This window comes from Phacochoerus africanus, chromosome 3, assembly GCF_016906955.1.
Source record: "Phacochoerus africanus isolate WHEZ1 chromosome 3, ROS_Pafr_v1, whole genome shotgun sequence".
Lineage (NCBI taxonomy): Eukaryota > Metazoa > Chordata > Mammalia > Artiodactyla > Suidae > Phacochoerus > Phacochoerus africanus.
Window position 1 is genome coordinate 81,793,968 of NC_062546.1, and position 25,911 is coordinate 81,819,878.

At 43.6% G+C, this 25,911-nt stretch overlaps 1 protein-coding gene across 1 annotated transcript in view; it reads left to right on the forward strand.

Annotated features, from left to right (window-relative positions):
- The window catches only part of TMEM163 (transmembrane protein 163), a 275,368-nt gene that overhangs the window by 138,505 nt on the left and 110,952 nt on the right, over positions 1 to 25,911 (forward strand). The window lies entirely within an intron of this gene.

A 25,911-nucleotide genomic window follows, 5' to 3' on the forward strand; every position in this document is an offset into this window, starting at 1 on the left:
GTTCCTCTTGGGCTTTTTTTTTTTCTGCTGACTCATCCATTTTTGCCTACCTTTTAAGCTGTTGACTGAAAAAAAGCATGATGTGAGAGTTGTGAGTTAAGTTTTATTTGGGGCAAAATGAGAGCTATAGCCTGGGAGGCAGCATTTGAGAAAGCTCTGAGATACTGCTCCAAAGGGGAAGGTGGAAGGTCAGTATATATGCGATTTTGATAAAGGGGAGGTAGATATAGCCAAACACACATTTTGTAGAAGGTCACTGCTAATCTTGTGAAGGTTACTGCTGATCACAAGGAGCAGACATCACTATGAAGGATTTATTGCTTTTCTAGATGCGAGGAGATGCAACAATTGGGCTCATAAAAGCTTCTCCTGAACACGTCTACCTGAAGACCTATTTTGCCAGTTTTTCCAGAGCATGGAGAGCCTCACTCCTGATCTCCACCCTGAGCGGGTGTTGAGGGTCAGCAGGTGTAGTAGCAGCTCATTATTTAATCCTTGCAGAGGCAGATGGCAAGTGCCAATCTCCAGTTGGCAAATCATAGGTAATCCGCAAGGTCCTTCCTCAACCTTCTATCCATGGAGAACTCCCCTTCCAAACCCCAGGGCCTTCCATATGCCTAGTGCCTCTCCTTGGGGCTGGGGAGGGGGGCGGGGGGGGGCAGGTTGGTACTGCTTGGAGACTGTCTTCCCAAAACGTGCCGTGTTGTGACACAGAATGTTCTCTCTGTCTCACCTGTTGAAATCCTGCCTGAGTTAAAATAGAACTAGGCTCATCTGTGAAATTTGTGTTTTCTCCCTGCCCAGCTGGACATACTGCAGGGCTCCAGCGAATTCCTTCTGCCTTCTTAGGGGGTCAGCATGGCCTCCCTGTAGTGAGCGACCTATCTCATTGGAGGGTGACACAGAGGGATGGTGTGCAGCTAGGAAAAATCCTAGAATATTGCTTCTGTGTCTTTCTCCCCTGCCAAACTGTGAGCCGAGGGGCTGGGAATTTTCTATTCACTTCTGTGCCTGTGACACAGTTCGTGTGTGGTCACACGGTGAGGCCAAACAAACCAAACCATGAGAGTTTAGAGTAGAGAAAGGTTTATTGCAGTGCCAAGCAAGGAGGACGGGCAGCTCATGCTCAAAATCCCCCGGACTCCCCAGTGGTGTTCAGGGAAGAGTTTTATAAGCTACTATGGGGTGAGGGCTGCAGGGTGTGTGACTTTCTTGTGGTGGATGGTGGTGAGGTCACAGGACCATGGTCCAGGAATCTTGTGCCCAGCCTGAAGTTAGCTTCCTCCACTTGGGTGAGGGCCTGAGTTCCTGCAGGAAAACTCAAAAGTGTATCAGACTGTTAGCCCTGGAGAAGGAACCCAGACCCTGTCACTATTGTTTCCAGACTGCTTTTCCTTGGTCTCTGCCTCCCCTCCCTTCCCTAAGTATAACTGATTGAATTTGCCCTTCGGAACTCAGAGAAGGAGGCTGAAGCCTTTTCCCTACAAGTGAGAAACAGGGAACACACGGAAAGGCTTTTGTACCCAAGGGGGGCCCACAGGGTCCCGCTTGGTTTCATACCCTGCACACATGGCAAGTGCTCAGTCAGAGTGTGTGGAGCTGAAATAAAGGCAGGTGTGAGCGTTCCCTCAGGGAGCTGTCTGACACCCGAGGGGGTGGTTCTCCTTTCCTGGATGAACACCAGCAGGAAAGATGGGGGGTATCCGACTGTGGTTTAGATGGATTCATTTCCAGAGTGCTTAACTAAGTCCCTTTCTGCAGGTGAAAATCAAGGCCCAGCATCTTTATAACGTTCTCCCTGCTGTCAATATGTGGACTTAAGGATCATTTCCCTCCCCCTGATTCTTCCCCCTCAAGCTACACTGAAGAAAAATCCAAACAGGGCCCAGGAGGCCATGACCTCCATCTGACTTTTCGGGCTGTGTGCTTAGAACCCCTTCATTGCCTCCTTGCTCCCCAGAGCCTGGCGTGCCAGGGCTGGCTTGCTCAGCAAACTGTTCTGCCTCTTTCTCTACCATGTGTTCTAGACGCTGCTAGGCCAGGGCCACCTTTGAGCACACTCTTCTGAGTTTGGGTGCAGCCCCCGTGCGAGAATGCTCAGCTAGGATAGTCCCTCACTTGACCCTCAACCCCTTGGCAGGAAGCTCTTGGGTAGTGAACAGCCTGCACCACTGTCTGGGGCTTTGCATCCATCTGAATTGTCATTGGATCTCTTCCTGTCTTGCAGCTGGGAAACCTGCAGGCACAACTCCTGTTAATGAGTTGGCCCTTACCATGTGCTCTTCAGATAATGTCTTCATCCAAATCTGAGTTTTCTCCATGCAAATTTAAAGAACACTGAAAGACCCTGAGAAGTTCTAAATAATTTTGGGGAGACTGACATTTGAACACACTTTGCTAGATCTTTGGTGTATAGTCTGTACCCTGGCTCTGTTTTACTCTCTTAAGGCTTGGCCATTTTTTACCCCCTATAAACACACAATAAGCAGATTTTATTTATTTTTACTGTATTCACCCACTCTGTCTCCTCATTTACCAGGATCTGCTGCTTCTGGACTGTGTGGCAATATGCATTTGATTTCTCGTTCCTAATTGCTGTGTTGATTTAAGTGTTTTCATAGTGGTTTAGAACATTTTACTCTAAACTCTTAGAAACACAATTAAAAATACAAACTGCTGGGTGGTAGCTGGAGGCTCTGGCAGGGAGGCCACACCACAGATGAAGGCTGCCTGGGCCCATTCTCGGCCATGGGTCCCTCTCCAAGTTCACCCGAGGGTCTGACTCCATGAGCTCTGATACCAGAGGCAGAGCTGCAACTGGCATCCTCTATATAATGACCAGTTGTACTGAAAACATGCCTAGGTTTGCAGAATGAAAGGACACAAGCCATAAAACAAACTAAAACACTCTCTAAACATTTATAGCACCTGGAATCCTTTTCTTTTTAATTGAAATATTATTGATTTACAATGTTTTGTTAGTTTCATGTGTACAGAAAGTGATTCAGTTTACATATATGTGTGTTTATATATGTTCTTTTCCCTTATAGGTTATTACAAAGTATTGAGTAGAGTTGCCTGTGCTGTACAGTAGATCCTGGTTGATTTTTTTATGTATAGTAGTGTATATAAACTCCACTACTATATATAAAATAAAAATTCCAAATTTATCACCTCCTCTTTTCCTTTAGTCAGCACACAGCTTGCTCAGGAGTTAGGGCGTGGAAGGCCCCTTGGTGGTCTGTCCAGTGGTTAGTAACCATCAGTTTGTTTTCTATGTCTCTGGGTCTATTTTTGTTTTGTAATAAGATTCATTTGACTCATTTTTAAAAAGATTCCACATATAAACAAAATTATATGGTATTTGTCTTTCTGAATTCACTTGCTATGAGAATCTCTAGGTCCATCCCTATTGCTACAAATGGCATTATTTCATTCTCTTTTTATGGCTGAGTAATCATATTCTATTATATATGTGTGTGTGTGTGTTTTCTTTATTCATGTGTTGATGGATGGAATCCTTGGTTATGTTTTAAATTTTTAATTTTTATTTTATTATTTTTTTAATTTATTTTTTTCCCCACTGTACAGCATGTGGACCAAGTTACACATACATGTATGCATCATTTTTCCTCCCATTGTTGTGTTGTGATATAAGTATCTAGACACAGTTCTCAGTGCTACATAGCAGGATCTCATTGTAAATCCATTCCAAGAGCAATAGTTTGCATCTGTTAACCCCAAGCTCCTGATCCCTCCCATTCCCTCCCTCTCCCCCCGGGCAGCCACAAGTCTATTTTAAATTTTTAAATGTTTGAATTTCACTTATCTTTATATATCACACAAGCAGTATAGAATTCTCAGAATCAATGTCTCAGAGTTTCCACTGTGATCCAGTAGGTTAAGGATCCAGAATGGTTGCAGCTGGGGCTCAGCTTTGATCCCTGGCCTGGGAACTTCCATAAACCACAGGTGTGCCCCCACCCAAAAAAAAAAAAAATCTATCTGTACACTATCAAGACCTGTGAATTGGCCTTTATCTCTCGAGAGCAGGGTTTCTCAGCCTCCACACCATCTGTACTTTGGCCCAGATAACTTATTTTTGTTGTAGGGTGCGGTCCTGTGCATTGTTGGATGTTTAGCAGCATCCCTGGCCTCCACTCACAAGAGGGTAGTAGTATTCCTCTCCGCCACCTGTGACAGTACACAATATCTCCAGACACTGCCAAATTTCCCTTGGGGGGGCAACAGTGCCCCCAGGTGAGAAGCACTGGGTTTACACTTTTCTGATAACCTTGAATGTCACTTTGTAGACTGAGCCCCTTCTATCCGTCAGTTTATTTATTTTATAATTTGACATGTAATTCACAAAAGAATCTGGAAACATTCTCAACATTTGGATTTCCTAGTTCTTGGATTTCACACAATGAGAATCTTTTCTGTGTTCCTGTGCCTTGTTGGCTTTCTTCTGTGGTGTAATAATGATACCATGGTGGGGATCCTGAAACCTCTATTTCCTCTGGCCATGAAAAGCCCCTTGATATTCTTTTGTCAGCACACAGCTTGCTCAGGAGTTAGGGCGTGGAAGGCCCCTTGGTGGTCTGTCCAGTGGCGTCGTTTGTGGGCCATGGGTGTCTTGAGCATGTTGAATCTTTGCAGATTGAGCATCATGTTGTACTAGGTAATCATGAATATTTAAAAGCGGTTGCATATAAACAGCATCTAAATGTCATAGCAAACACCCTCCAGTGCAACAGTGATTTTTATTAGTTTTCTAAATTTGGGGGAATATTGGCTCTTTGTAGGGCTGCAAGGATTGCCTTGCACAGATCCCAAAGAAGGATTTATTTTAAATCATTAAGAACTTCAGGGCCAATAATAAACCCGTGTAGTCTTCTGAGCTGTGATCCTGGGCTGCTAGTGTTGCTGAAACTCGGCCTCTGTTCACTGGTGCTGAATAGAAGTGCTGAGACAGAGTTTTGGGTGAACGAGAAAAAATAGCTTTATTGCTTGGCCAGGCAAAGGGGGCCACAGCAGGCTAATGCCCTAAAGATTGTGTCCACCTTTGGGAGAGATTAGGAGGTGGTTTTATATTTGGGGAGTGAAAAATAGGGCCATAGATAAGGATCAATCAGGGTAGATGCAGGCTGTCATTATTTTTCAAAGCTAGTGATCCTTCTTCTTAGAATGAAGAATGCTTCATTAACATCTTCCATTTGTTGGGGTTTTACTTCTGCAGAAGAACTCAAAGATGTTGTTATGTGTATCCCTTTAGGAGGAACCAGGCCCTGCCCCAAGGCTGCACTATTGTTTCTTTACTGCTCCTTCCTGGTCTGTGCATCCCCTCCCTTCCCTGATGAGCAAGTGTTTGAACCTTCTTTTTGGAACTCTGGGAAGGTCATGGAAGCTGAAGCCCATTCCCCCAAAATCAAGAAATGGGGGACACAGAAAGGCTTATGTGCCTGGGAGCCCCACAGGGCCCTGCTTGGTTTCATAGAACAACTGGAGGTGCTAGAAAGACACGTGACTTCAAGTCAGGAGAAGAAGATTGAATGGTTCAGGCCTTCAGACACATTGAGGATGGGGCCTCAGTCATGTTGCCTCCCTCTCTGGACCCCAGGGCTTTTTCTGTTAAATAAAGATGTTGGACTAGATGGACCCTCTCTAAGGACTCTGCCAGCTGTAAGTGAAAATGTATGATTCTAATTAAAGTGATAATGAGCTTGGTATTTTCAAATATAATTAAATGGAGTTGGAGAGGTATCTTTTTCTAAGAGGAGGGTTAGTGGTAGAATATTAAAAAATTGTATTTATTCCATCAATGAAATTTTCAAGCGATGGCTGCAATTAATGTTGCCATGGAGAATTTGTGGCTAGAGAATAGAAGCTGTCTTTGCATCTTCATCTGCCGTTTCCGCTCTGAAGTCAACCTCTTTGGAAGATAAGTGTCTGGAGGTTGAGGGGGGAGGTGACCATGTCCTCCTCTCTCTGCCAATCTGGAGACCTGGGGGCCAGTTCTAGCTTTTCTCTGTGATTTGGGGCAAGCCACTTCTAGTCTCTCTTCTCTCTTTGATGTGAGGCCTTAAGCTTTGGTCCTGTGCAGAAACTGTAAATGCAGCATGGGCCACTGCTTCCTAGCAAAGTCAGCTTGCAAGGGCTGGCCTGTGAGTGGCATGTAAGAACTTGACTAGTAAAGCACAGATGTAACACTGTCAGCGATCACAGTGGCCCATAACCCTAAACTATACAAGCAATGTGATATATGCCAAGCACCTGCTTGCCTTCTGGAAGTCTGGAATTTCAGTACCTGCCAGATAGAAGGTACTTACAGGATGAACACCCCCCCCCCCCAGATAAAATCCCTGGGTGCTGAGTCTCTAGTGAGCTTCCCTGGGAGATAACACTTCCCACGTGTTGTCCCAACTAGTTGCCAGAGGAATTAAGCACATCCGTCTCCACTCTCCCGAGAGAGGACTCTTGGAAGCTTGTGCCTGGTCTTCCCTGGACTTTGCTCTGAGCACCTTTTCCCTTTGCCGATTTGGCTTAGTATCCCTTTGTTCTAATCAGTCTTAGCTATGGATATAACTAAATGCTGATTCCTGTGAGTCCTTCTGGTAAATCACCAGGGCTGGTGCTCTAAAACTCTGAAAATCTATGTAGTAGAATTCTTAGGATTTTTTTAGTTTTCTGGAGTAAAAAATAATTTCCAGGCCATAGACATACCCCCACCCCTGAAGTTGGTAGTGAGAAAAGATCATGGTGGGGGAAATGGGGGTGAGCTGGCAGAAATCCCCTGTTCTGGTTAAACCACAACCTCATTGGTTGTTAAAAAATAAATACAAATGAGAAAGGGTCATAGCAAAGCAAGATGGTAACTAGGCAGTACCATTTCAGCTATTATCCTATTAGCTATGTTTTGCATATTGGTGTGTCCTTTTCTGCTGTTGAATGGGGTATAACTGGATTTTTAGGACTGAGGCTATTTATAATTTGAGGGGATCTTATTGTTTGCAGAAATCTTTGTGTGAATTGGTTCCTAATTTATCTTTGAAGCTAAGCCAACATAAGTGGGGGAGCCATGTTTAGCATCAAATGTTGTGATTGAAAAAGACATTCTTGTGTTGTCACCACCAAGAGTTCCAGTTACAAGCAACAGAGGTCCCTCATGTTAATTTAAGCAAAAGAAATGAGAACATATTACCTAGTGTGATTGGATGGATCCATGGCCTCAAGTGATGATGTCAAAATTTGTTTCCCTCCCACCTTCCTCCTCTTTTCTCTCTCTCTCTCTCTTTTTTTTTTTCATCTTTTTTGTCTTTTTGCCTTTTCTAGGGCTGCTTCTGCAGCATGTGGAGATTCCCAGGCTAGGGGTCCAATTGGAGCTGTAGCTGCCGGCCTATGGCGGAGCCACAGCAACACCAGATCCTGTCGGTGACCTACACCACAGCTCACGATAATGCCAGATCCTTAACCCACTGAGCAAGGCCAGGGATCGAACCCGCAACCTCATGGTTCCTAGTTGGATTCATTAACCATTGAGCCGCAATGGGAACGCCTCTCCTTTCTTCTGTGTCAACCTCCTTCTCCGGCTGGCTCTCCAATATGTGGTGGCCTGGAATTATCCCTGAAGGCAGGGCTGTTTTAGTTTCAACTACCCCTACTGGGAAGGGGCAGACCCCACAAAAGAAAAAACTTCTTAGACCAGAGCAAGGAAGAAAGTAGAATGAGTGAGAACAACTGTCTAGTACGTGTATATATGTGAATCCTAGGAAAAGATTCCATGATTTCCATAAAGTTGAGTGTTGTGGGTCCTCTTGCTTGGTGGCAGCTGATGGATATCTTAGAGGACCCTGAATGTGGAAATAGGATATGGTCTTATTTTCCTGATGGGTAATAATTGTTTTAGAGGCTCTATCTGGGACAGGGGCTGGGCACTGGCTAGAACACCAATCCTACCTGCAAAGGATGGTATGTAGTATGATGACCACCCCTTTAATTAATATGCATAAGAAGCCTTTATTTATTTGCTTATTGACTGATCGATTTGCAGAGCCCGAAGCACGTGGAAGTTCCCGGGCTAGGGATCGAACCCTTGTCACAACAGTGACCAAAGCTGCTACAGTGACAATGCTGGATCCTTAAACCACTGCACCACAAGAGAACTCCAGTAAGCCTTCAAAAAGTATTTTTCAAGCATTTGTTTGTTTGTTTGTTTTGTCTTTTAGGGCCACATCTGCAGCATGTGGAGGTTCCCAGGCTAGGGGTTGAATTGGAGCTATAGCCGCCAGCCTATGCCACAGCCACAACATTGCGGGTTCCGAGCCGCATCTGCTACCTACACCACAGCTCATGGCAATGCTAGATCCTAAACCCACTGAGCGAGGCTGGGTATTGAACCTGCATCCTCATGGATACTAGTCAGATTTGTTTTCACTGAGCCACGACGGGAACTCCTCAAGCATTGTTTTAAATTAACTCTTTACACTTAAAATTTGGCAGAACCCCAATTCTCAATAAAGGTGAAAGGGAAGTCTCTCTGCTTGCAGTGAGGTAGGAGTGGTATGGAGACCCTGTGTGATGCTTAAAGATTGTAAGCCTAAGGAATTCATTCTGAGCAACCTAGAGGTTGATTGGCCAGCTGTAGTGAAGAGTTTGGGAATGTTTAAATCACTCTCCTGATACCTAGCTATGAGTTGTTTATCAGAGCTGTGTAGATGTAAAGCTGATCTTATCAGGGAAGAATTATTGTCAGAGGATCAAGAAAAACCAGGAGTCCTTATTTTTACTTTCTTTTGGGGCATCAGCACTGGTTCGTCTTTGATTTATAGCTCAATATCACTGGGAGATTGTCCTGGTTTGTGTAAAATGCCAACAACGCAGCTTTCTGGCTCTAAAATCCTGTCAGAGCTCAGTTGAAGCTGTTTGTCTCAAGGCAACTGGCTGCACTATGCACTGTGGGTCTTTGGCTTAGTGATGCCATGAGTGTCTATAACTCACCTTTAGGGGTTCTACCTTCCTTATTTGTTATTCTGACTGATCCCTAGGCTTCTTCCTGTGACACTGTATTGATTGTATGTTGGGTCTGCTGATGCCTTTCCTTTGTTCTTATACTCTCCCCACTGTAGAGTGCTTACCAAGCACATGCATTACTTACTGCTGCATTTGTTGACTTAGAAACCAAACTTAAGATTTCTTTCCTTGGTTCTTCTTTCTACCTTTTTGTAGGTTATGGCGACTCATGTTCAAGGTTAATGAAAGCTGGTGGTACTTTATTGAAACATATTAGACCTGGGCCACCCCAAAATAACATCAGTTAATACAAGCTTTCAAATATTATAAAGTGAATCATATTTGTTGAATAAATCACATTATTCTATTATAACACTTATTTGGGTCTAGCTTTATTTTATTTATTTATTCATTTTTACTTTAAAATTTTTTTGGCTGCACCCATGGCATGTGGTTATTCCTGGGCCAGGGATCAAACCCAAGCCACTGCAGTGACAACACTGGATCCTTAACCCATTCTGCCACAAGAAAACTCCCTAGTGTTATTATTTTGAATGATAAGAATGCTAAGCTTATGCGGTTAACTGTTTTAGATATGATGGTGAACTTTTTATGAGAACATGAATGATTTCGACTCCTAACAGAGGAGGCTAAGTAGCCAAGTGGAAACTTAACTTTTTTTATCTGTTGCAAAATGTGTTCTCTGAATTATGTGTCTAGGACACAAAGTAAGTGTCCAGGACAGTTGATCACTGAGGATGTTTCCATTTGTTCCCCCTCCTCTTGATTCTCCATCAGCATCTTCCCAAACTCGGAAGGAATGTTTTGTTGATATGAAAAAAGGGGCTATCTTTCTCCATTAATTTTGAGTAATCTCTGGCCTTTATTTTAAATTTACTTCGTGGATATTGACAGTGGACCCAGGTAATTTTTAACTGGAGAGTAGGCCCAGGTCATCTAAAATGTTAAAGCCCGACAACTCTAATCTCCATCTGTACAAACCCTTTCTGCCCAAATCCAGTCTAAGTGCACAATGGCCAGCAACTACCTCATAACTGATTTGAAGCAGATGCATCAAAAGTGGTTCAGCTTCTTTCTTTGGTTGTGGTGCATGAACCTCTGTCTCCACCTGGGAAATAGATGCAGGTACATATACAGGGTAGGGAAACCGGTGTACAAAAGGATGTACAATGGAATGAGAGCATCCTTTCAACTTCACACTCCTGGCCCCTTGTGAGGTCATCATCATCCACACTGGGTTGTGTAACTTCTCTGAAATCTTTATTTTTTTATTTTTAATTTTTTTTAGGGCCACACTGTGTTATATGGAAGATCTCAGGCTAGGGGTCGAACCGGAGCTTCACCTGCCAGCCTCTGCCACAGTCACAGCAACACAGGATCCAAGCCACATCTGCGACCTACACCACAGCTCATAGCAACACCAGATCATTAACCCACTGAGCAAGGCCAAGGATCGAACCTGCATCCTTGCGGACACTAGTTGGGTTTGTTACACTGATCCACCATGGGAACTCCTCTGAAATCTTATCTATGTAGATAAGCATTTAATTCTGTACATGCATGAATAATCTACTAATTGCTTTCCTTTATTCACTCACTATATTTTGTAGCATTAAAAATCCTTTTCAAGAGCTTAATGATATTGTATTATAGAATGTGTGATAATTAAATCACTCCCTTCTAAATGGATACCTAAATGGTTAATATTTTGTTGTTATTCATCTGTAATAAATACCCTTATGTGTATTCTTTCTGCCCTGGTGTCAGTACAAGTATAGAATATTTTTCTCAGAGTACAACTGCTGGGTTTAGTATATGTGTATCTTAATTTTGCTAAACATTCACAACTTTTCCATCAAAGAGGTTTTCCCACAGATGTCGAATGAGAGGATTCATATCCCCATGCCCTCACCAACTGTCAACATTTTAAAAAAGTCAGTTTATTTTTGCCATCTTAATAGGTGAAATGGAACTGATGGTTTCTTTCATTCAGTTTTGCTGCCTTATGCTTATTGGCTGTATTAGATTCTTTTTTTCCTGAAATTGCCTGTTCATGTCCTTTCTTCACTTATCTTTTAGGCTCTTGGATTTTTTTTTTTGGGGGGGGGGCTATACCCACGGCCTGTGGAAATTCCTGGGCCAGGGATTGAATCTGTGCCACAGAACCCATGCCATAGCAGCGACCTAAGCTGCTTCAGTGACAATACCAGATCCTTAATCTGCTGTAACACAAGGGAACTCCTCTTAGGCTTTTTTTGAACACTGATTTATAATTATTTTTTTGAGAAATTAAAGTATAATCTACAGAGGCGTGCCCGGATCAAAAATTATAGTTTGATGAATTTTCATGAAATGGACACACCTGTGTAACCACCGTTCACACTTACTCATCTTTTCCTCTGAGAATCCCTGCTCTTGCCCCTCCCAGTGGCTACTCCCCCCCACCCCCACCCCACCTGCTCCCGGACCAGGTAACCACTCTCCTGAATTCTACCTCTATACACTGCTTTGTCTGTTTTTGAAGTTATACAGACAGAACCATAAATAGATTATCTGTCCAATGAATGCCTTTTTTGTTGGCACTCCTTTCCCCCTTATCGTTATTTGTTGAGATTCATACATGTAGTTGTAATCTGTTTATTGTCGCTATTGTGTAGTATGCCATTGGATGAGTATACCACCAATTTATCCACTGACTGTTGAACATTTGGATTGTTTCTGGCTTTGGCGATTATGAACTCTGCTGCTGTCATCATTTTTGTAAATATCTTTTGGTATCTATATGTATGCATTTCTCTTGGGGTTACATCTAGGAATGGGATGGCTGGGTCATAGAGTATGCCTAGCTTTTATAGATATAGGCAACCAGTTATCTAAAATGTTTGTACTTATTTATAGCAATTTTTTTTTTCTTTTTTTGACTGCTCCAAAGCATATGGAATTCCCAGGCCAGGGATCAGATCCAAGCCGCAGTAGTGACCTACACTTCAATGACAGTAACACCAGGTCCTTTAACCTACTGTGCTGGGCTGGGGATTGAACCTGTGTCCTGGTGCTGCAGAGATGCTGCCGATTCTGTTGTGCCACAGCGGGAACTCCCACCAGCAGTTTTTAAGAGTTCCAGTTGTAACATATCATTGCTAACATCTGAAATGGTCAGCCTTTTTTCTTCTTTAGCAGTATCTTTTTGTGAGTTTAAGTTTCATTTTCCCTGATGATTAATGAAGTTGAACATACTTTCATATGTTTATTGGTCATTTATCTATCATCTCTCATGAGGAGCCTGTAGAGTCTTTTGCCCATTTTCCTTTTGGGTTGTTTTTCTTTTCTGTATTGATTTGTAAGCCTTCCCATATCTGGATAAAAGTCTTCTGGTAGTTATGAGTATTCTAATATCTTCTTTTGTGTGGCTTGCTATTTTGCTCTTTTAATGAGTCCTTTTAATATAGTTTAATTTACTGATCTTTCCCTTTATGAGAGGTATATTTAAGTTCTGTTTAAGAAATCTTATATTTCCCCCAAGGTTATGAACATATTCTCCCATATTATATTTAAGGTATCTCCTATGTTATTATTCACTTAGCATATTTATATCTACAGCTAATCTACAGTCATGTTTTGTGTATGGTGTAATGTAGGATCAATGGACCAGCACCATTTATTGAAAAGACCTTTCTTTCTTTCTTCAGGAGTACCTTTGCTATAAGTCAAATGATCCTATACGTGTGGATCTTTTTCTGTTCGAGGTCATTTTGTTTATCCTATACCAATACCGTTTTGTCTTATATTGTGGCTTTGAAATAAAATCGTGATGTGTGATAGTGAGTCTTCCATTTTTTGTGTTTTTCAGTATTGTCTCGGCTGTTTTGGACTCTTCACTCTCTACTTAAACTTTAGAATCATATTTCAATTCTCTAACAAAAAAATCAGCTAGAATTTTGATTGCTAATAGTGAGTCTTCTAATCCAAGAACATGATATATCCCTCCATATGTTTAGTCTTCTTAATTTCTCTGCACAATGTTTTATTATTTTTCTAGGTAGAGCTCTTGCACATTTTTCATTAGTTTCCCCCTTAGATATTAGATTTTTATGCTGTTGAAAATAGTATCTTTGAAAAATCGTATCTTACTGTTTGCAGCTAATACAGAAATAACTGGTGTTTGTGTATTATCTTAATGTGTGGTGGCCTTGCTGAATTAACTTCTTAATTCCCTTGGTTTCCCTGGTTCTGTCTGCCAGTTGGCCATTCCCTCCCTGTTGTAAAAATTGGGCTGTATGGAGAGTTGGGGCATAAAGGGAGCATCATGCAGCTTTCATTTGAGTACTTTTCCCCTGGATGTTTCCAGTCAGTCTCAGTCATCTACCTTGGGGAGCATCTTCCTGCCCTGTGTGCAAGAGAAGAGTACTTGGCTGATAGTAGAACCTCTGTTCCTATCATTGAAGATTCTATTGGTTTCCCAGCTGCCTCTGTCTTGCACCAGTGGCTGGCTGAGCAGTCAATCCTTTGGTTCTACCTTCCTCGTTCTCTAGTGTGTGATGGGGGAAAGGGCTCAGGAGTGGATGCTGCAGTTTACTCCCAAACTTGCTGGTCATTGTTGGGGCTCCTGATGATTGTACTATCAAATTATGGAAAACTCTGAGCTTTGCGTAAGATTTGATTGGGGTATGTTATTAGCGCTCAGCACATTCCTTCTCTGTAATGTACACTTTAATGTATTTGGTCAATTTTTTTTTAAATTGGAGGTTTGAGTTTGGCCATTTCCTAGTTTCTTTGATCATTATTTCTTTTCTCTAGTTTTCCGTGCTTCTCATTGCTTTGGCAGGTTTTGTTGAGGAGAGTGGTAGGGAGGGAAGAGAGAAAAGGCCCTTACCATGTTTGACTTTTATTCTCTGAGTGACAATGTTAATGGTTTTCTAATGACTTTGATTCTGCTCAAGTGAGTAAATATTTATTCAGCACCACTTCTTAAGCCAAATCTTTGAAGTCTTAGTCAGTGTATTCCTCTTCCCCATAATATGTTCCATTTTGTAAAAAGTTCCTTTAGCAACTCTTTAAACCAAAGAGGTCCGATGTGTGGCATGGTGTCAGCGGCCAGACCAAGGGCCGTCTTAGTCATTTGACAAGACTGACATCTATGCTATTGTAAGCTCTAATTGCCCAAGGTATTAGCTTTTGGTTCTGGTATGAATTAATCATTGCATGTTAAATAAAACCCAGAAAGTATTAGACAGTATTTTTAGGGTTTAGAGATTTCTCAAGCACTTGTTGCTCAGTGAGCATTTATTGAGCACTAGCTACATGCTGGGGCTTTCACAGGCCCTAGGATTAGAGTCGATACTCTGTAACTAGCCTGACTTTGAGTTTTCATAGGCTGAATGGAGAATAGACAAAGATCGTTTCTGAGGGCAGTGGGGAAATGGGTTTTGGGTGCCAGAGGAGAGATGCTGAGCCAAGTTAGAAATAATGGACTGAGAACAAGCATTCAAGCTTCAAATTCCCAGCAACCACACTCAGAACAGAAGGCTAGAGAAGACAAACTGAGGGGGTGGGGGTGGGGGTCTGTTGTATCAAATTCCCCTGTCTCTCTTTTTCTGTTCAATGAATGCTTTATTTACCAGACAAAAGAAGCAGTGTTCTGGGATTAAGGGATAGTTAAGACTTTTAGAGGCATAGTTCATCAGATGGCTGGGTTAACCTCATGGCTGTATCCCCAGCTCATTACAACAGTATGTGGCATGTAGTAGATGCTTAATGAGCATTTATTTATTGAATGGAAGACTTATTGCGGAGCTCAGGCTCATTTTTTTTTTTTTAAATGGGAGTGCAACTGACTTACAATGTTATTAGTTTCAGATATACAGCACTGTGTATCGGTTATACATATATCCATTCCCTTTTTGATTCTTTCCCCATCTAGATTATTACACAGTATTGAGTAGAGTTCCCTGTGCTATATAGTAGTTCATTGTTTCTTATCTCTTTTATATATAGTAGTGTGTATCTGTTAATCCCAGTCTCCTTATTTATCCCTCCCCCCAGTGTTTCCTCTTTGGTAACCATAAATTTGGTCTCACAATGAGCTCAGGCTGCTCTTGGTTTGGAGAGGGTTGCAGGACAGGGGCTAAGTGTAGTCTGAGGACCCCTGGCCTCAGCAGCCACAGCATAGTGATGAGTGAAAATCATACAAAAGGGAGACTGTAAGAAATGTGCCATTGACAATCAGTAGGGCATATCCTTAGTTCAGCAGTGGAGGTCCTTGGAAAAAATGTAGCAACAAGTGAGAGTGGATTGTTTACCGAAGACAGTCCATAGCTTTCTTTCTTTTTTTTTTTTTTTGGCTTTTTGCTATTTCTTTGGGCCACTCCCACGGCATATGGAGGTTCTCAGGCTAGGGGTTGAATCCGAGCTGTAGCCACCGGCCTACACCAGAGCCACAGGAACGCGAGATCTTAGCCGTGTCTGAAACCTACACCACAGCTCACAGCAACGCCGGATCCTTAACCCACTGAGCAAGGGCAGGGATCGAACCTGCAACCTCTGGCTTCCTAGTCAGATTTGTTAACCACCGAGCCACAACGGGAACTCCGACAGTCCATAAGCTTTCATCAGAGTTGGGTAACTGGGTTTTCAGTAGCTCCTCCTCCTCTTGATTCCTGGTGTGCAGAAGAAGCAAAGTGAAAGTGTGCTTTGCTTCTGGAGAAACTCCAGCATGAAAAGCTGGGCTGTTGGTTTTTTTGTCCCTGACCTGGTGCCTCCTGTGCTTGGGTACACTGAGAACCTCTCTAAACCCCATCTCTCCCTATTAATTGGCAGGAATGCTGATTGCTGCTCTGGGATGAGGACGGGTGCTTTTCATGTCATGCTAACTGAAATAGAGTGAATGGGTATATGGGTGTGTGTTAGAAGAAGTGAGGTACCCTGGTCCAGGGTAGAGACTTTCCCTGGGTTATTCTCATTCTCAATTTTGTGTGTGTGTGTGTGTGTCCTATTCTGTGCTGGCTCAGGGCTTTCTACGTTCAAAACTGTTCTTTTTACTCTTCCCATAGCACTAGGTCTTTGCTATTCACTGATGCGCCAATATCTCCTTAAAAGAGTGGGCCTTAACAGAAGCTGCTTTCTCTGTGATGCCCTGAAGAATGCTGGCTGCAGCTCCGTCTGTTCAGGGAATGATCCCCCGGTGTACCCTAGCCTGTCAGCTTTCTTCCTGAAGACTGCATTCACTGCAGGTTTTGAGCTAAGGGGAAGGTGTCATTTCAGTCAGTCAGTCAGTCAATCAGTCAGTCAAGCCAAGTGCTTTTGTGTGTTTTGGCACTGATTTAGACATGTGACAGACACCAGGGAACAAAACAGAGAAGCCTGCAGCCTGTGTAGTGCTTATATTCTAATGGGGGGGTGGTCAGATGGTATACAATGTTCATAGATAAGGAAATGGGATGGTGTGATGGAAGATGTCTGTACTCCAGATAAAGGAAACCTAGAGTGTGGTAAGGGGAAGGTTGCAGTATTAAGGTGGCCAGGCCAGGCCTACCAGGTAAGATTTGAACAGAGATGTAAAGAAAAATGTGGGAGTAGGTCAGTCAGATTCTGGGGTAAGAATGGTCCAGGCAGAAGAGCTAGCACCTAGGTTGGTGGGAGCATGCCTGGCTGATGGGTGGGGGGTGGGGGTGGGCCAGTGAGCTGGTGCAGCTGTATAGGAGGAGGTCAGCATATGAGGTCTCATTCATCATGAGAACCTAGGCCTTTCCTGGAGTGTGACAGGAAAGGCCGCATGTTGTGAATGGGCTGGGACAGAGGTTCAGGCAGGGGGGGCCAGTTGGGAGGATATGGGGAGTCCAGGCAAGACACTTTGGGCTTTGCTTCTTCTTTAAAACCTGAATGCAAATGTATTTTCCATTGCACAGCTGCCCAGGTCACCATCAAATGACACTCCTTGCCCCAGAGGGGCCGTATTTTCTAACCTCTTCATGTCTGTTCTTGCTGTGGGTCACAGAGGTTATAGTGGGTGGAGGGGGAGGAGGAGGAGGGACTGTATGGCCTCTCTTTACTCATGGCCACCTACCCCTGGTCAGGTGAAAGATCGACCTTCCTAATCATCCCTGAGGTCTTGGCAAGGGCTTCCCTGTCTGCAGGTGGGCAGAGCCCTGGAGGGTGGGTGGGAAGGACCCATAGGCTGCCTGGGCTAATGAATGCTTCTCAGGTTCTAGGGAAGATAAGCCCTCAAAGACTGGTGTGGGCTTTGAGAACTGACCCAGGGTCCAGCTTTCAATAATTTGCCAAAAGCCTGGCTGAACAGTGGGAAATATTGGAGGCTACTCTTCATGCTGCAGGATGAGTAATGAGCAAGCATTTTGTTGGGAGCTGCAGATCTGGTTGTGAAACTACTGTCCTTTGTGTTAAGCTGCTCAGGGCTGCACCCTCAAGGCTTCCAGGTCAGCTGGACACCCTGAGGGGCCAGGCAGGAGAGCAAGGCTGGCTGGATCCAATGCTGCAGGTGAGGCAGCTGCCCAGGAACATGTTCCATCCAAATGCAGAGCTGGCACCGCTGGGAGAAAGAGACAGCCTGGCATTGGCTGTTCTCAGGTATTTGAGAGAAGCCAAAAATCCAGGTGTTTCCCCCCATTCCCGCCCACCCCCACCAATCTTTGATGTCTCTTGACTTAAAAATATTGGTAGCCAGTTCTTATATTTGATTGATACTGTATAGATCACATAAATACTGAATTTCATCCTCTAGTGGCCGTATTGCAACTTCTGGCCTAGACATACAAAGTCATCCCTATGCTGCCCCTGAAAGATGAGTTGCTGAACAGGTTAAGTGGCTTTGTCGAAGTGTTTTTCTAACTGCTATCCCCTCTTTTCCTTGAGTGATGACTGAATTCAACATCCTATCATTCCCATTTGTAGTACCTTATAGTCTCGATTGAGTGAGACAGACCATCCGGAAGCTGCTGGAGGTGTGGTTGAAGTGAGTTAGGACATAACTCAATTAATTTTGACTCCTGCTGCCTCCTAGGTTGCAGCCAGCACAATGGAGTTGGAGGATGGAGAGAGAGGCTTGCAAGTCGAGTTAGTTCCCTGGCTTCTGGTGAGGTGGTTGCTAGGTGTCTGAGTGACAGGGATGGTCTAATTAAAGTGGGATTGATTTATTAACAGAGCTTTACTGGGCATATAATTTAGCAGCTTGGAGGTGTTGTGGGGCCTGTGGTATTGCTAAAGAGTGCTAAGGCTCCAGATAATTATTGCCTGACTTTGGTGAAAATGACAGATGGGTCCTCATTGTTGGGTAAATTTCGCCTGCAGTTGAAATGGCATTCTTTGTTTCCTCCTCGAGGGGCTCACAGCCTTGGCCCTCTGTTGCCTTGCTGGCTCTCTCACCTCCCTGTGCATTTCCAAGGCATTTTTTCTGCATCTCCCCAAGCCCTCCCTCCAAGCCTGCTGCTTACTCAGCTGCAGGATTTGCATGTGGCTTCACCGTAACAATGGGTTGCCTGGGTCTGCTCCATTTCCCAGCTGTCTTTCTGTTTGAATTGGAGTTTTCCAGCTGAAGTGATTTCTGGCCTGAGTGGAACTTAGTTAAAGAAGGTATGGTCTTTAACCAGACCTGTCTCAATATTTATTTAAGACTTCTGTTGTATGTGTGCTTCTGGGAGTGTAGCTGTTATTACCCCCTTGACATGTAAATGAAAGTAGAGTGTAGGGCAAGCAAAAAACTGGGGAGGCTGGAGGTCCTCTGGAGGGGAGTGATGTTTTTCTTGAGTCCCTGGCTTGTCTGCCTCCACTAACCTTGGGGGCATTTGCAAGCTACTCATGTCAGTGATTTGGCCTATAGAGATGGATTTCAGAAACAGAGACACAATAAAGACGGTATGGTCATGTGTGTTCCTCTTATGACCCCTCAGTGCAGCTGGCTCCCAGCTGTATAAATCTGGTATCTTTTTCTTTTTTTTTTTTTTTAATTTTTGACATTTATTTTGTTTATTTGATATCTTGCTGTTTTAAACAATGTTGCAATAAACAGCTTTGTATGTATATTTTTGGGTACATTTCTGATTACTTTTTTTTTTAATGAAAGTGTAGTTGATTTATAAGGTTGTGCCAATTTCTGCTGTACAGCAAAGTGACCTAGTCACATGTATATACATTCCTTTTCTTATATTATTTTCCATCATGGTTTATCCCAAGAGATCAGATATAGTTCCCTGAACTGAAGGAGCTCATTACTTATCCATTTTAAATACAATAGTTTGCATCTACTAACTCCAAATTCCCAGTCCATCCCACTCCCTCCCCCCTCCTCCTTGACAGCCACAAGTCTGTTCTCCATGTCTGTGAGTCTGTTTCTCATTTGTAGATAGGATTGTGTTATATTTTTGATTCAACATATAAGTGATATCATGTGGTATTTTTCTTTCTCTTTCTGATTTACTTCTGTTAGTATGACATTCTCTAGTTCCATCCATGCAAATAAATCTGGCTTCTGCTCTGCTGATTTAGATCTTTGGCTATGTTGTTACAAGATGGATAATTTTTTACACCAAATAAAATGCATTTCTTTTTCTAATTTGAATGGTCATATATAATAGTTGTAGAAAATGTAAACAATTCAGAATATTAGAAAGGAAAGAAACCCACTCAAATATTGCAACCCATCAAAGATTAACCACTGTTATCATTTGAGAGATTTTAGTTTTCAGTGTTTTTTCTTTTTGCTGTTTAGGGCCGCATCTGCGATATATGGGAGTTCCCAGGCTAGGGGCTGAATTGCAGCTACAGGAGCCACCCTACCCCATAGCCACAGCAATGTCAGTTCTGAGCCATGTCTGTGACCTACACAACAGCTCATGGCAATGCTGGATCCTTAACCCACTGAGCGAGGCCAGGGATCAAACCCACATCCTCATGGATACTAGTCAAGTTCTTTACTGCTGAGCCACAATGGGAACTCCTGTTTTCAGTGCATTTTTAAAGCGTAGTTGTACTGTAACACATATATCAATCATCTTTTGCCTTTTCTACGTCAGTTCAAACAATGAATAAATCTATTATCTCACATAACTTCCCTCTTATTCCCATTTTCTCCAGACAAAATGGCCTCATAAATGTCAGTGCTCCACCTCAGGGCCTTTGCACAGACTCTTCCCATTATCTTACAGTTTCCTCCTCCAGGTGACTCCGTGGCTCACTCCCTCACCTCTAAATCTTTGCTCATATCTTATCTTCTCAAGTCTCTTATGACCTCTCTGTTCAGTTTGCACCTGCACTAGCCAGAACCTCTCCTGACCCAGACCTGTCCTTGCCCATGGCACCTAGTACTGGTGCCATCAAATATACCAGCTGTTTGTTATCAATATCATTATTCTATCTAGTATGCTAATATAAGCATTAACCGACAGAATTCTTGGTTAACATTTGTGAACAGATTTGTAGAGCTTACTCTTTAAATGGGCCATTCTTTAATCATTACCCTACTGCTAGATATGTAAATTGTGCCCAGTGTTTTGCTATAATAAATCTTATACAAACTTATTATGAACCTTTTGTGTAGAAGTGTTTTCCTATGTCTTAGGTAAGGGATGGCTGGGTCAAAGTATTAAGTATTGTATTAAGGCTCATTTGGCTGCCAGTGTTACCAATTCAACTCAGACTGGCTTGAGCAAATTAAAGGAAATTATTAGATGATGTATTTGAAAAACACAGGGGTGGACTCCAGAGTTGAGTCCATGTCACCAGAAGTTTGATTTGTGTTTGTCTTTAATATCTGCTTTCCTCTGTGTTAGCTTCTTTCTGAGGCAGCCTCTTCTCATTTAGAAGAAAATTGCTACCATCAGCTCCTCTTTGCACAATACCACTTCTGCAGTGCCCTCTTAGAAAGAGAGCCTCTTCCCAATATTTTCAGGAAAAATCTCAGGACAGGTTCTCATTGGCTCACAATGAATTGTGCCAGCTCTGCATCATCAGCTTTGGCCATGAGATGGGGATAAACTAGAGTGGGGTCATGATGTCATCCTGCCCAAGCTCCACTGGTCTAAGGGAAGGGGATATACGAGAGTCAGGGCCCTTTTAACTGAGTGGGGATTAATGGATGCTAGGCAGGCCCCAAACTGTTGATCTTCATTTGACATAGGAACGTTTTAAGAGCTCTGTGTCCTAGTGGGTATATATATAAAAAAAATAACACCTAGAAATAAGACAGCAGGGAAAGCGAGAGGAGCCCAGTTGTTAAGTGTGCATTTCTGGATATGCAAGGCCAGCCTCATCAGATGGCGGCCTCTTCCCATTGGGGAGTGAGGGGAGTGAGAGGCAGAAAGCCCAGGCCTCAGCTCCCTGGGGAATGAGACTCATTGGCCTGTAGGCTGCTGGTAGCCTATAGGCTACACTGGCTCCTTGAGTGCACGTTTAAGCTATGAGTGATGGAGACAAGTTCTGAATGTGAGGAGCAGACACATTACTGAAATTTGCCCTTATTTTCCCACTGGTACTAGAGGTATCCAGATGAATTTGAAGGCTACTGGTGGTTGGGTGTTCTGTCCAGGATCGACTGTTTGCTGAACAGCCTCACACCACATGCTGATGGCCACAGAGACTTTGTTACCTTCAACTGGGGCCTTGTCCTTGACCCAGAGCAGCCTTCCTGGGAGAGCTCTGCCCTTGCAATTGGGTTGGACCTTGCCAGCTTGCAGCATAATTGTCTGATGTCAAAAGGGCTCTTTCTTCTCTGTTATCCAAGGTCAAATCTAGCACCTGCATTAAAGGCAACGTTGTCAACCAGTCCCACTCTTTAATATTTTCTTTTTTTTTTTTTTTGTCTTTTTGCCTTTTCTAGGGCCAGTCCTGTGGCATATGGAGGTTCCCAGGCGAGGGGTCCAATCAGAGCTGTAGCTGCTGGCCTATGCCAGAGACACAGCAATGCGGGATCTGAGCCATGTCTGCGACCTACACCACAGCTCACAGCAACACCAGATCTTTAATTCACTAAGCAAGGGCAGGGGTTGAACCCGAAACCTCATGGTTCCTAGTTGGATTTGTTAACCTTTTTTTTTTTTGTCTTTTTGCCTTTCAGTCCCACTCTTTGAGTCCGTTCTTATCCCAGAATTAGGATGTGTCAAATAAAGTTACAGGTTGAAGAAAATTAGTCATTACTTGACACTCTAAGGAAATATGTAAAAAGCCAGCTGACCCCTTTCACTTAGGTCCCGTGCTGATGACTATTTGCTGTTCTTTCATTGAGAAAGCTGGAGAGTTGTTCCCGAAGGGAAGCTGCCAGAGCTGTGACCGCACAGAGGGCCCCGCAGCGTGCCCTCCATTCCTCATGCAGTCTTCCACCTTTCCCCTTTCCAGCTCATCGAGGAAATTAGTTGGAGCCAACTTAGAAGTAAATGATACAAGCGAATGTTTCCCTTTTGTTAAGGACCCTGGGGAACCTGGAGCCCTCCTGCTCCCATTCTCCCTGGTGCGTGGGAGACAGAACAATAGGAATATTCCACTTGTGCTCTAAGTCATTCATCCACTTTGCAGGCTTAACGCACACACGTGGGATTTTCTAGTATAATTCCAAGTATGTGAAATCATGAACCCTCGATGCCTATGGGGTTGGGGAAACGCCACCAGTGAGTGGCCATCTCTATTGGATTCCTGAGTCTTCTGAAACAAGGTTCCTTGTGTTTCTTTCTTTGTTTCTTTCTTTTTTTTTTTTTTGGTCTTTTTGCCTTTTCTAGGGCCACACCTGCAGCATGTGGAGGTTCCCAGGCTGTGGGGGGGCGGGGGTCCTAATCAGAGCTGTAGCCGCCAGCCTATGCCAGAGCCACAACAACATGGGATCCGAGCCACATTTGTGACCTACACCACAGCTCACGGCAATGCCAGATCCTTAACCCACTGAGCAAGGCCAGGGATTGAACCCGAAATTTCACGGTTACTAGTCAGATTCGTTAACTACTGCGCCATGATGGGAACTCCAGGTTCCTTGTGTTTCTTAATATGAGCAAGTGGGCATTGACTTTTTTGAAATCTGTAGCCTACTCTGCAAGAGCCTGATATTACCAAACATGTGATTAAAACATTTTCAAGTGAAAGTTTAGTGTTTGGAAAGCAGGAGGTCTTCTGTGATGGCAAGTGGAGTGCTTTTCCAGCTGTGCCATCCATTCTGAGCTGCCCAGTCCAGACAGTGCAGGTGGAGATGGAGGCAGGGCGATGGTCCATCTGGCCCAACAACTCTTTTTCTTTTTTTTTTTCTTTTTCTTTTTAGGGCCACAGTTATGGCATATGGAAGTTCCCAGTCTAGGGGTCAAATCGGAGCTGCAGCGGCCAGCCTATACCACAGCTACTGCAATGCAGGATCTGAGTCACATCTGTGACCTATACCACAGCTCATGGCACTGCTGGATCCTTAACCCACTGAGCAAGACCAGGGATTGAACCTGTGTCCTCATGGATACTAATCAGGCTTGTAACCTGCTGAGTGATGACAGGAACTCTGATGGCCGAGCATTTCTCCATTTGCAGTATATTTTGAGCAAATGGGTGAGATGTTAGTAGGAGTTAGTAGGGTTCCCATTACTGACAAAGAAGTTATCTACACAAAGCACAACTAAGATAGCCTAAAAACAGATTGTAAAGGGAAAAAAACAGTTGCTTCAATTTGTTCCTATGAAATTATCTTATTTGTTTATTTTTGGGGGCAAGCCTGCGGCAGGTGGATGTTCCCGGGCCAGGGGTCAAACCTGCACCACAGTAGCAACCAGAGCCACAGCAGTGACAACGCTGGATCCTTAACCTTGCTGAGCCACCAGGGAACTCCTGTTCCTGTGAAATTTTATTCAGCTTAATTCACAGTTATTGAGTACTTCCTGTGAGCCAGACCCAGTGTCTTATAGGGCAGCTTGGTGCTCAGGGCAGCCTGTCAAAAGGTCTGCTGCCTTTTTTTTTTGCACATGTCAACCTGGCTTGGGAGTCAGGTTCTTTGGAAAGGTTCAGGGCCCCTTTGTACCACCACACCTGTGTTGCCCGGGAGAGATATACTCAGTCACTGCACATGGCTGGCTTTGCCTTTCTCTAGGGACAGCAAGGATAGCCAAAGCAGCTCATGTCATGAACACAGGAGATCAGGAATATGCTGGGTCACACAGCCTGAGGACCGGAATGGGGCCAACTTCCTGGAAAGGCATGGAAACTTTGGGAAGCCAGGGGCTCTCTCTTGCTCCAGTGCTGCCTTTGCCCTATGCTTGCCTCTTTGCTCCTCAGTCTGTTTCCATTCACCAGCATACATTGACCAACTAGACTCTATCTCAATTCCTTTTGTGTTTTGCTTTTTAAGTTTGAAACGTTATTGGAAGACTTGCTAATTTTGTGCTGCAATTATCTATAAAAATCAAGGTAGTAGTGGGTTGCTTATAACCTTCAAAAAATCTATCAAATTGTTGCCAGGCGAAGAAGATAGATTAGTTCTACCAGGAACTTTGTCAGAATTGGGAGAAAGAAGTTCTTAGTATGTTTATCAGCTACATCCTTTATAATGTCAACTTAAAAAATATACACAATATAAAAGTTGAGAATTAAGTTTTATTTGGGACAAAATGAGGACCGTAGCCAAGGAGGCAGCAATTCAGATAGCTCTGAAACACTGCTGCAAAGAGTCAGGGGAAAGTCAGTGTAGATGTGATTTTGGTGAAGCGGGGGAAGGTTCATGCAGCCAAGCACATGTTTTGCAGAAGATCACTGCTAGTCTCATGAAGGTTACTGCTGGTATGAGCAGATGTCACCATGAAGGACTTTCAGTACTTTTCTATATATGAGGAGATATAGGAATCGGGTTCATAAAATCTTCTCCTGTAAATAACTATCTGAAGGCCTGTTCTGCCAGTTTTCCCAGAGCACAGAGTGCCTCACTCCTGATTTGCACCCTGAGCTCTTTGAGGGGGTGTTGAGGGTCAGCAGGTGTAACGACTTATGATTCACTCCATGTAGAGGCAAGTGGCAAGTGCCAATCTCCAGTTCTCCATAAACAATAAAATTCTTGGATCATTTCTCCTATACAGAGGAATTCTTAATTCATGGAATGAAATATGCTTGGGTCACACCCTCCTTATGGCTGGGGGCAGGGGTACCAAGCACAGTATGGTTCCCTGGGGCTATTCCTTGACCTTGTGGATAAGACAGAGCACAGCTCCCAGAGAAGGGATGTGTGGTGGGCTGAGTGAGAGTCTGAATGGGTATGGACCTCCATGCCCTGTGCTCACACCTCCCTTACTCCATGAGGGAGCTTGAAACACCAGTGCCCAGGACAGTTCACTTCAAAGCCTTGCTGACCGGCTGAGTTGGGTTTCATTCTTTATTGGGTTGGGTTTCATTCTTTATTGGTGAGTGGGCATATACTTGTTAAAAATAGCTTTTATGTGGAGATCTGCCTTTATTAAGTCAAATTGAGAACTGTCTCTGAAGCTGGACATGGCTTTGGCACAGAACAGGTCACAGAATTCAACAAAAGTGCTGCCCAATGAACTTGCCCCCCCCAAAAGTAGATAGATTTTTGAATATGGATGAAATATATTTTACTTATAAATACGGCATCTACTTTGTAGACATATCTCATTTAAGATAATTTGTTCTTGGAGTTCCCATTGTGGCTCAGTGGTAACGAACCTGACTGGTATCCATGAGGATGCAGGTTCCATCCCTGGCCTTGCTCAGTGGGTAAAGGATAGGGTGTTGCTGTGAGCTGTGGTATAGGTCTCAAATGCAGCTTAGACCCCACATTGCTGTGGCTGTGAAGGCTGGCAGCTGCAGCTCTGATTCAATCCCTAGCCTGATAACTTCCATATGCTGCAGGTGCGGCCCTAAAAAACAAAATAGTAATGATAATAATAATAATAAAATTTAAAA